Source organism: Hoplias malabaricus, chromosome 14, assembly GCF_029633855.1.
Source record: "Hoplias malabaricus isolate fHopMal1 chromosome 14, fHopMal1.hap1, whole genome shotgun sequence".
NCBI classification, from domain to species: Eukaryota; Metazoa; Chordata; class Actinopteri; order Characiformes; family Erythrinidae; genus Hoplias; species Hoplias malabaricus.
This window is the reverse complement of record NC_089813.1, coordinates 25,243,506-25,253,505: the sequence shown is the minus strand read 5'-3', so window position 1 is coordinate 25,253,505 and position 10,000 is coordinate 25,243,506. Positions and strand designations below refer to the sequence as shown.

At 49.0% G+C, this 10,000-nt stretch overlaps 17 non-coding genes across 17 annotated transcripts; 6 read left to right on the top strand and 11 right to left on the bottom strand.

Moving 5' to 3' along the window:
- Positions 1 to 1,085: 1,085 nt before the first annotated feature.
- trnaw-cca (transfer RNA tryptophan (anticodon CCA)) lies at positions 1,086 to 1,157 on the bottom strand. The gene has a single exon. It is a non-coding gene; the product is annotated as a tRNA-Trp (tRNA).
- A 163-nt stretch (positions 1,158 to 1,320) lies between these two features.
- Positions 1,321 to 1,393, top strand: trnak-uuu (transfer RNA lysine (anticodon UUU)). The gene has a single exon. It is a non-coding gene; the product is annotated as a tRNA-Lys (tRNA).
- Positions 1,394 to 2,543: 1,150 nt separating this feature from the next.
- On the bottom strand, positions 2,544 to 2,615 carry trnaw-cca (transfer RNA tryptophan (anticodon CCA)). Its single transcript has one exon. It is a non-coding gene; the product is annotated as a tRNA-Trp (tRNA).
- A 163-nt stretch (positions 2,616 to 2,778) lies between these two features.
- trnak-uuu (transfer RNA lysine (anticodon UUU)) lies at positions 2,779 to 2,851 on the top strand. The gene has a single exon. It is a non-coding gene; the product is annotated as a tRNA-Lys (tRNA).
- Positions 2,852 to 3,272: 421 nt separating this feature from the next.
- On the bottom strand, positions 3,273 to 3,344 carry trnaw-cca (transfer RNA tryptophan (anticodon CCA)). Its single transcript has one exon. It is a non-coding gene; the product is annotated as a tRNA-Trp (tRNA).
- A 657-nt stretch (positions 3,345 to 4,001) lies between these two features.
- Positions 4,002 to 4,073, bottom strand: trnaw-cca (transfer RNA tryptophan (anticodon CCA)). The gene has a single exon. It is a non-coding gene; the product is annotated as a tRNA-Trp (tRNA).
- A 163-nt stretch (positions 4,074 to 4,236) lies between these two features.
- On the top strand, positions 4,237 to 4,309 carry trnak-uuu (transfer RNA lysine (anticodon UUU)). The gene has a single exon. It is a non-coding gene; the product is annotated as a tRNA-Lys (tRNA).
- A 421-nt stretch (positions 4,310 to 4,730) lies between these two features.
- Positions 4,731 to 4,802, bottom strand: trnaw-cca (transfer RNA tryptophan (anticodon CCA)). Its single transcript has one exon. It is a non-coding gene; the product is annotated as a tRNA-Trp (tRNA).
- A 657-nt stretch (positions 4,803 to 5,459) lies between these two features.
- trnaw-cca (transfer RNA tryptophan (anticodon CCA)) lies at positions 5,460 to 5,531 on the bottom strand. The gene has a single exon. It is a non-coding gene; the product is annotated as a tRNA-Trp (tRNA).
- Positions 5,532 to 5,694: 163 nt separating this feature from the next.
- trnak-uuu (transfer RNA lysine (anticodon UUU)) lies at positions 5,695 to 5,767 on the top strand. Its single transcript has one exon. It is a non-coding gene; the product is annotated as a tRNA-Lys (tRNA).
- A 421-nt stretch (positions 5,768 to 6,188) lies between these two features.
- trnaw-cca (transfer RNA tryptophan (anticodon CCA)) lies at positions 6,189 to 6,260 on the bottom strand. The gene has a single exon. It is a non-coding gene; the product is annotated as a tRNA-Trp (tRNA).
- Positions 6,261 to 6,917: 657 nt separating this feature from the next.
- Positions 6,918 to 6,989, bottom strand: trnaw-cca (transfer RNA tryptophan (anticodon CCA)). The gene has a single exon. It is a non-coding gene; the product is annotated as a tRNA-Trp (tRNA).
- A 163-nt stretch (positions 6,990 to 7,152) lies between these two features.
- On the top strand, positions 7,153 to 7,225 carry trnak-uuu (transfer RNA lysine (anticodon UUU)). Its single transcript has one exon. It is a non-coding gene; the product is annotated as a tRNA-Lys (tRNA).
- A 656-nt stretch (positions 7,226 to 7,881) lies between these two features.
- trnak-uuu (transfer RNA lysine (anticodon UUU)) lies at positions 7,882 to 7,954 on the top strand. The gene has a single exon. It is a non-coding gene; the product is annotated as a tRNA-Lys (tRNA).
- A 421-nt stretch (positions 7,955 to 8,375) lies between these two features.
- Positions 8,376 to 8,447, bottom strand: trnaw-cca (transfer RNA tryptophan (anticodon CCA)). Its single transcript has one exon. It is a non-coding gene; the product is annotated as a tRNA-Trp (tRNA).
- Positions 8,448 to 9,104: 657 nt separating this feature from the next.
- trnaw-cca (transfer RNA tryptophan (anticodon CCA)) lies at positions 9,105 to 9,176 on the bottom strand. Its single transcript has one exon. It is a non-coding gene; the product is annotated as a tRNA-Trp (tRNA).
- Positions 9,177 to 9,833: 657 nt separating this feature from the next.
- On the bottom strand, positions 9,834 to 9,905 carry trnaw-cca (transfer RNA tryptophan (anticodon CCA)). The gene has a single exon. It is a non-coding gene; the product is annotated as a tRNA-Trp (tRNA).
- Between the last annotated feature and the right edge of the window lie 95 nt (positions 9,906 to 10,000).

Here is a 10,000-nt window from a genome sequence, read left to right as displayed (position 1 = left end):
TTTAACTTCTGACAACATGACGAAAAGTGCGCTGCAAAAGTTTCCTTGCGAGGAGCGTCTTTCTAGGCACATGACCAACAAGACGTGAGTTGAAATGCGTTACAGTTGTTGACAGGCTTATGTGCTCCATCTTGAGAAAGCAAGTGTGAAACATGCAGTGCATGTCACTGTTTACTTGACAGAAATATACATCATCCTCTTGCTGATCTGTGAACGAAATAAAAGGCTCAGCTGAAGAAGAGTTCTGAGCTGTATGATGAACACGGGCAGAAGTCCTCAAGAGCTGGAGTTGATAGTAAAAAGAGAGAAAGGCAAGGCCACAGGAAGGGGAGCCAAACCCACATGAGCCACACGCTTGACCCCGACGTGATTTGAACACGCAACTTTCTGATCTGGAGTCAGACGCGCTACCGTTGCGCCAAGAGGTCTTGAGGATGGCTCCCCATCCTTTGGTTTTCAGAACTGAATTCACAGCGACGAAGTCCTCATCACGAGCAAAATGTTCAGAACGTACTGCCGGTGCGAGTCCCGTTGACGCCAAGTTGGCAAGGAAATTGACACTCGGTCGTCTACCAGAGCACCTTGAGCAGAGCCCGGATAGGTCAGTCGGTAGAGCATCAGACTTTTAATCTGAGGGTCCAGGGTTCAAGTCCCTGTTCGGGCGAGCGATCAAAACCTTTGTCCCCACAATTATGAAAGCACTGTAAGTGCCTGTCGGCTGTGTGTTTGTTTAACTTCTGACAACATGACGAAAAGTGCGCTGCAAAAGTTTCCTTGCGAGGAGCGTCTTTCTAGGCACATGACCAACAAGACGTGAGTTGAAATGCGTTACAGTTGTTGCCAGGCTTATGTGCTCCATCTTGAGAAAGCAAGTGTGAAACATGCAGTGCATGTCACTGTTTACTTGACAGAAATATACATCATCCTCTTGCTGATCTGTGAACGAAATAAAAGGCTCAGCTGAAGAAGAGTTCTGAGCTGTATGATGAACACGGGCAGAAGTCCTCAAGAGCTGGAGTTGATAGTAAAAAGAGAGAAAGGCAAGGCCACAGGAAGGGGAGCCAAACCCACATGAGCCAAACGCTTGACCCCGACGTGATTTGAACACGCAACCTTCTGATCTGGAGTCAGACGCGCTACCGTTGCGCCACGAGGTCTTGAGGATGGCTCCCCATCCTTTGGTTTTCAGAACTGAATTCACAGCGACGAAGTCCTCATCACGAGCAAAATGTTCAGAACGTACTGCCGGTGCGAGTCCCGTTGACGCCAAGTTGGCAAGGAAATTGACACTCGGTCGTCTACCAGAGGACCTTGAGCAGAGCCCGGATAGCTCAGTCGGTAGAGCATCAGACTTTTAATCTGAGGGTCCAGGGTTCAAGTCCCTGTTCGGGCGAGCGATCAAAACCTTTGTCCCCACAATTATGAAAGCACTGTAAGTGCCTGTCGGCTGTGTGTTTGTTTAACTTCTGACAACATGACGAAAAGTGCGCTGCAAAAGTTTCCTTGCGAGGAGCGTCTTTCTAGGCACATGACCAACAAGACGTGAGTTGAAATGCGTTACAGTTGTTGCCAGGCTTATGTGCTCCATCTTGAGAAAGCAAGTGTGAAACATGCAGTGCATGTCACTGTTTACTTGACAGAAATATACATCATCCTCTTGCTGATCTGTGAACGAAATAAAAGGCTCAGCTGAAGAAGAGTTCTGAGCTGTATGATGAACACGGGCAGAAGTCCTCAAGAGCTGGAGTTGATAGTAAAAAGAGAGAAAGGCAAGGCCACAGGAAGGGGAGCCAAACCCACATGAGCCACACGCTTGACCCCGACGTGATTTGAACACGCAACTTTCTGATCTGGAGTCAGACGCGCTACCGTTGCGCCAAGAGGTCTTGAGGATGGCTCCCCATCCTTTGGTTTTCAGAACTGAATTCACAGCGACGAAGTCCTCATCACGAGCAAAATGTTCAGAACGTACTGCCGGTGCGAGTCCCGTTGACGCCAAGTTGGCAAGGAAATTGACACTCGGTCGTCTACCGGAGCACCTTGAGCAGAGCCCGGATAGGTCAGTCGGTAGAGCATCAGACTTTTAATCTGAGGGTCCAGGGTTCAAGTCCCTGTTCGGGCGAGCGATCAAAACCTTTGTCCCCACAATTATGAAAGCACTGTAAGTGCCTGTCGGCTGTGTGTTTGTTTAACTTCTGACAACATGACGAAAAGTGCGCTGCAAAAGTTTCCTTGCGAGGAGCGTTTTTCTAGGCACATGACCAACAAGACGTGAGTTGAAATGCGTTACAGTTGTTGCCAGGCTTATGTGCTCCATCTTGAGAAAGCAAGTGTGAAACATGCAGTGCATGTCACTGTTTACTTGACAGAAATATACATCATCCTCTTGCTGATCTGTGAACGAAATAAAAGGCTCAGCTGAAGAAGAGTTCTGAGCTGTATGATGAACACGGGCAGAAGTCCTCAAGAGCTGGAGTTGATAGTAAAAAGAGAGAAAGGCAAGGCCACAGGAAGGGGAGCCAAACCCACATGAGCCACTCGCTTGACCCCGACGTGATTTGAACACGCAACCTTCTGATCTGGAGTCAAACGCGCTACCGTTGCGCCACGAGGTCTTGAGGATGGCTCCCCATCCTTTGGTTTTCAGAACTGAATTCACAGCGACGAAGTCCTCATCACGAGCAAAATGTTCAGAACGTACTGCCGGTGCGAGTCCCGTTGACGCCAAGTTGGCAAGGAAATTGACACTCGGTCGTCTACCAGAGGACCTTGAGCAGAGCCCGGATAGCTCAGTCGGTAGAGCATCAGACTTTTAATCTGAGGGTCCAGGGTTCAAGTCCCTGTTCGGGCGAGCGATCAAAACCTTTGTCCCCACAATTATGAAAGCACTGTAAGTGCCTGTCGGCTGTGTGTTTGTTTAACTTCTGACAACATGACGAAAAGTGCGCTGCAAAAGTTTCCTTGCGAGGAGCGTCTTTCTAGGCACATGACCAACAAGACGTGAGTTGAAATGCGTTACAGTTGTTGCCAGGCTTATGTGCTCCATCTTGAGAAAGCAAGTGTGAAACATGCAGTGCATGTCACTGTTTACTTGACAGAAATATACATCATCCTCTTGCTGATCTGTGAACGAAATAAAAGGCTCAGCTGAAGAAGAGTTCTGAGCTGTATGATGAACACGGGCAGAAGTCCTCAAGAGCTGGAGTTGATAGTAAAAAGAGAGAAAGGCAAGGCCACAGGAAGGGGAGCCAAACCCACATGAGCCAAACGCTTGACCCCGACGTGATTTGAACACGCAACCTTCTGATCTGGAGTCAGACGCGCTACCGTTGCGCCACGAGGTCTTGAGGATGGCTCCCCATCCTTTGGTTTTCAGAACTGAATTCACAGCGACGAAGTCCTCATCACGAGCAAAATGTTCAGAACGTACTGCCGGTGCGAGTCCCGTTGACGCCAAGTTGGCAAGGAAATTGACACTCGGTCGTCTACCAGAGCACCTTGAGCAGAGCCCGGATAGGTCAGTCGGTAGAGCATCAGACTTTTAATCTGAGGGTCCAGGGTTCAAGTCCCTGTTCGGGCGAGCGATCAAAACCTTTGTCCCCACAATTATGAAAGCACTGTAAGTGCCTGTCGGCTGTGTGTTTGTTTAACTTCTGACAACATGACGAAAAGTGCGCTGCAAAAGTTTCCTTGCGAGGAGCGTTTTTCTAGGCACATGACCAACAAGACGTGAGTTGAAATGCGTTACAGTTGTTGCCAGGCTTATGTGCTCCATCTTGAGAAAGCAAGTGTGAAACATGCAGTGCATGTCACTGTTTACTTGACAGAAATATACATCATCCTCTTGCTGATCTGTGAACGAAATAAAAGGCTCAGCTGAAGAAGAGTTCTGAGCTGTATGATGAACACGGGCAGAAGTCCTCAAGAGCTGGAGTTGATAGTAAAAAGAGAGAAAGGCAAGGCCACAGGAAGGGGAGCCAAACCCACATGAGCCACTCGCTGGACCCCGACGTGATTTGAACACGCAACCTTCTGATCTGGAGTCAGACGCGCTACCGTTGCGCCACGAGGTCTTGAGGATGGCTCCCCATCCTTTGGTTTTCAGAACTGAATTCACAGCGACGAAGTCCTCATCACGAGCAAAATGTTCAGAACGTACTGCCGGTGCGAGTCCCGTTGACGCCAAGTTGGCAAGGAAATTGACACTCGGTCGTCTACCAGAGGACCTTGAGCAGAGCCCGGATAGCTCAGTCGGTAGAGCATCAGACTTTTAATCTGAGGGTCCAGGGTTCAAGTCCCTGTTCGGGCGAGCGATCAAAACCTTTGTCCCCACAATTATGAAAGCACTGTAAGTGCCTGTCGGCTGTGTGTTTGTTTAACTTCTGACAACATGACGAAAAGTGCGCTGCAAAAGTTTCCTTGCGAGGAGCGTCTTTCTAGGCACATGACCAACAAGACGTGAGTTGAAATGCGTTACAGTTGTTCACAGGCTTATGTGCTCCATCTTGAGAAAGCAAGTGTGAAACATGCAGTGCATGTCACTGTTTACTTGACAGAAATATACATCATCCTCTTGCTGATCTGTGAACGAAATAAAAGGCTCAGCTGAAGAAGAGTTCTGAGCTGTATGATGAACACGGGCAGAAGTCCTCAAGAGCTGGAGTTGATAGTAAAAAGAGAGAAAGGCAAGGCCACAGGAAGGGGAGCCAAACCCACATGAGCCACACGCTTGACCCCGACGTGATTTGAACACGCAACCTTCTGATCTGGAGTCAGACGCGCTACCGTTGCGCCACGAGGTCTTGAGGATGGCTCCCCATCCTTTGGTTTTCAGAACTGAATTCACAGCGACGAAGTCCTCATCACGAGCAAAATGTTCAGAACGTACTGCCGGTGCGAGTCCCGTTGACGCCAAGTTGGCAAGGAAATTGACACTCGGTCGTCTACCAGAGCACCTTGAGCAGAGCCCGGATAGGTCAGCCGGTAGAGCATCAGACTTTTAATCTGAGGGTCCAGGGTTCAAGTCCCTGTTCGGGCGAGCGATCAAAACCTTTGTCCCCACAATTATGAAAGCACTGTAAGTGCCTGTCGGCTGTGTGTTTGTTTAACTTCTGACAACATGACGAAAAGTGCGCTGCAAAAGTTTCCTTGCGAGGAGCGTTTTTCTAGGCACATGACCAACAAGACGTGAGTTGAAATGCGTTACAGTTGTTGCCAGGCTTATGTGCTCCATCTTGAGAAAGCAAGTGTGAAACATGCAGTGCATGTCACTGTTTACTTGACAGAAATATACATCATCCTCTTGCTGATCTGTGAACGAAATAAAAGGCTCAGCTGAAGAAGAGTTCTGAGCTGTATGATGAACACGGGCAGAAGTCCTCAAGAGCTGGAGTTGATAGTAAAAAGAGAGAAAGGCAAGGCCACAGGAAGGGGAGCCAAACCCACATGAGCCACTCGCTGGACCCCGACGTGATTTGAACACGCAACCTTCTGATCTGGAGTCAGACGCGCTACCGTTGCGCCACGAGGTCTTGAGGATGGCTCCCCATCCTTTGGTTTTCAGAACTGAATTCACAGCGACGAAGTCCTCATCACGAGCAAAATGTTCAGAACGTACTGCCGGTGCGAGTCCTGTTGATGCCAAGTTGGCAAGGAAATTGACACTCGGTCGTCTACCAGAGGACCTTGAGCAGAGCCCGGATAGCTCAGTCGGTAGAGCATCAGACTTTTAATCTGAGGGTCCAGGGTTCAAGTCCCTGTTCGGGCGAGCGATCAAAACCTTTGTCCCCACAATTATGAAAGCACTGTAAGTGCCTGTCGGCTGTGTGTTTGTTTAACTTCTGACAACATGACGAAAAGTGCGCTGCAAAAGTTTCCTTGCGAGGAGCGTCTTTCTAGGCACATGACCAACAAGACGTGAGTTGAAATGCGTTACAGTTGTTGCCAGGCTTATGTGCTCCATCTTGAGAAAGCAAGTGTGAAACATGCAGTGCATGTCACTGTTTACTTGACAGAAATATACATCATCCTCTTGCTGATCTGTGAACGAAATAAAAGGCTCAGCTGAAGAAGAGTTCTGAGCTGTATGATGAACACGGGCAGAAGTCCTCAAGAGCTGGAGTTGATAGTAAAAAGAGAGAAAGGCAAGGCCACAGGAAGGGGAGCCAAACCCACATGAGCCACACGCTTGACCCCGACGTGATTTGAACACGCAACCTTCTGATCTGGAGTCAGACGCGCTACCGTTGCGCCACGAGGTCTTGAGGATGGCTCCCCATCCTTTGGTTTTCAGAACTGAATTCACAGCGACGAAGTCCTCATCACGAGCAAAATGTTCAGAACGTACTGCCGGTGCGAGTCCCGTTGACGCCAAGTTGGCAAGGAAATTGACACTCGGTCGTCTACCAGAGCACCTTGAGCAGAGCCCGGATAGGTCAGTCGGTAGAGCATCAGACTTTTAATCTGAGGGTCCAGGGTTCAAGTCCCTGTTCGGGCGAGCGATCAAAACCTTTGTCCCCACAATTATGAAAGCACTGTAAGTGCCTGTCGGCTGTGTGTTTGTTTAACTTCTGACAACATGACGAAAAGTGCGCTGCAAAAGTTTCCTTGCGAGGAGCGTTTTTCTAGGCACATGACCAACAAGACGTGAGTTGAAATGCGTTACAGTTGTTGCCAGGCTTATGTGCTCCATCTTGAGAAAGCAAGTGTGAAACATGCAGTGCATGTCACTGTTTACTTGACAGAAATATACATCATCCTCTTGCTGATCTGTGAACGAAATAAAAGGCTCAGCTGAAGAAGAGTTCTGAGCTGTATGATGAACACGGGCAGAAGTCCTCAAGAGCTGGAGTTGATAGTAAAAAGAGAGAAAGGCAAGGCCACAGGAAGGGGAGCCAAACCCACATGAGCCACTCACTGGACCCCGACGTGATTTGAACACGCAACCTTCTGATCTGGAGTCAGACGCGCTACCGTTGCGCCACGAGGTCTTGAGGATGGCTCCCCATCCTTTGGTTTTCAGAACTGAATTCACAGCGACGAAGTCCTCATCACGAGCAAAATGTTCAGAACGTACTGCCGGTGCGAGTCCCGTTGACGCCAAGTTGGCAAGGAAATTGACACTCGGTCGTCTACCAGAGGACCTTGAGCAGAGCCCGGATAGCTCAGTCGGTAGAGCATCAGACTTTTAATCTGAGGGTCCAGGGTTCAAGTCCCTGTTCGGGCGAGCGATCAAAACCTTTGTCCCCACAATTATGAAAGCACTGTAAGTGCCTGTCGGCTGTGTGTTTGTTTAACTTCTGACAACATGACGAAAAGTGCGCTGCAAAAGTTTCCTTGCGAGGAGCGTCTTTCTAGGCACATGACCAACAAGACGTGAGTTGAAATGCGTTACAGTTGTTGACAGGCTTATGTGCTCCATCTTGAGAAAGCAAGTGTGAAACATGCAGTGCATGTCACTGTTTACTTGACAGAAATATACATCATCCTCTTGCTGATCTGTGAACGAAATAAAAGGCTCAGCTGAAGAAGAGTTCTGAGCTGTATGATGAACACGGGCAGAAGTCCTCAAGAGCTGGAGTTGATAGTAAAAAGAGAGAAAGGCAAGGCCACAGGAAGGGGAGCCAAACCCACATGAGCCACACGCTTGACCCCGACGTGATTTGAACACGCAACTTTCTGATCTGGAGTCAGACGCGCTACCGTTGCGCCAAGAGGTCTTGAGGATGGCTCCCCATCCTTTGGTTTTCAGAACTGAATTCACAGCGACGAAGTCCTCATCACGAGCAAAATGTTCAGAACGTACTGCCGGTGCGAGTCCCGTTGACGCCAAGTTGGCAAGGAAATTGACACTCGGTCGTCTACCAGAGGACCTTGAGCAGAGCCCGGATAGCTCAGTCGGTAGAGCATCAGACTTTTAATCTGAGGGTCCAGGGTTCAAGTCCCTGTTCGGGCGAGCGATCAAAACCTTTGTCCCCACAATTATGAAAGCACTGTAAGTGCCTGTCGGCTGTGTGTTTGTTTAACTTCTGACAACATGACGAAAAGTGCGCTGCAAAAGTTTCCTTGCGAGGAGCGTCTTTCTAGGCACATGACCAACAAGACGTGAGTTGAAATGCGTTACAGTTGTTCACAGGCTTATGTGCTCCATCTTGAGAAAGCAAGTGTGAAACATGCAGTGCATGTCACTGTTTACTTGACAGAAATATACATCATCCTCTTGCTGATCTGTGAACGAAATAAAAGGCTCAGCTGAAGAAGAGTTCTGAGCTGTATGATGAACACGGGCAGAAGTCCTCAAGAGCTGGAGTTGATAGTAAAAAGAGAGAAAGGCAAGGCCACAGGAAGGGGAGCCAAACCCACATGAGCCACACGCTTGACCCCGACGTGATTTGAACACGCAACCTTCTGATCTGGAGTCAGACGCGCTACCGTTGCGCCACGAGGTCTTGAGGATGGCTCCCCATCCTTTGGTTTTCAGAACTGAATTCACAGCGACGAAGTCCTCATCACGAGCAAAATGTTCAGAACGTACTGCCGGTGCGAGTCCCGTTGACGCCAAGTTGGCAAGGAAATTGACACTCGGTCGTCTACCAGAGCACCTTGAGCAGAGCCCGGATAGGTCAGCCGGTAGAGCATCAGACTTTTAATCTGAGGGTCCAGGGTTCAAGTCCCTGTTCGGGCGAGCGATCAAAACCTTTGTCCCCACAATTATGAAAGCACTGTAAGTGCCTGTCGGCTGTGTGTTTGTTTAACTTCTGACAACATGACGAAAAGTGCGCTGCAAAAGTTTCCTTGCGAGGAGCGTCTTTCTAGGCACATGACCAACAAGACGTGAGTTGAAATGCGTTACAGTTGTTCACAGGCTTATGTGCTCCATCTTGAGAAAGCAAGTGTGAAACATGCAGTGCATGTCACTGTTTACTTGACAGAAATATACATCATCCTCTTGCTGATCTGTGAACGAAATAAAAGGCTCAGCTGAAGAAGAGTTCTGAGCTGTATGATGAACACGGGCAGAAGTCCTCAAGAGCTGGAGTTGATAGTAAAAAGAGAGAAAGGCAAGGCCACAGGAAGGGGAGCCAAACCCACATGAGCCACACGCTTGACCCCGACGTGATTTGAACACGCAACCTTCTGATCTGGAGTCAGACGCGCTACCGTTGCGCCACGAGGTCTTGAGGATGGCTCCCCATCCTTTGGTTTTCAGAACTGAATTCACAGCGACGAAGTCCTCATCACGAGCAAAATGTTCAGAACGTACTGCCGGTGCGAGTCCCGTTGACGCCAAGTTGGCAAGGAAATTGACACTCGGTCGTCTACCAGAGCACCTTGAGCAGAGCCCGGATAGGTCAGCCGGTAGAGCATCAGACTTTTAATCTGAGGGTCCAGGGTTCAAGTCCCTGTTCGGGCGAGCGATCAAAACCTTTGTCCCCACAATTATGAAAGCACTGTAAGTGCCTGTCGGCTGTGTGTTTGTTTAACTTCTGACAACATGACGAAAAGTGCGCTGCAAAAGTTTCCTTGCGAGGAGCGTTTTTCTAGGCACATGACCAACAAGACGTGAGTTGAAATGCGTTACAGTTGTTGCCAGGCTTATGTGCTCCATCTTGAGAAAGCAAGTGTGAAACATGCAGTGCATGTCACTGTTTACTTGACAGAAATATACATCATCCTCTTGCTGATCTGTGAACGAAATAAAAGGCTCAGCTGAAGAAGAGTTCTGAGCTGTATGATGAACACGGGCAGAAGTCCTCAAGAGCTGGAGTTGATAGTAAAAAGAGAGAAAGGCAAGGCCACAGGAAGGGGAGCCAAACCCACATGAGCCACTCGCTGGACCCCGACGTGATTTGAACACGCAACCTTCTGATCTGGAGTCAGACGCGCTACCGTTGCGCCACGAGGTCTTGAGGATGGCTCCCCATCCTTTGGTTTTCAGAACTGAATTCACAGCGACGAAGTCCTCATCACGAGCAAAATGTTCAGAACGTACTGCCGGTGC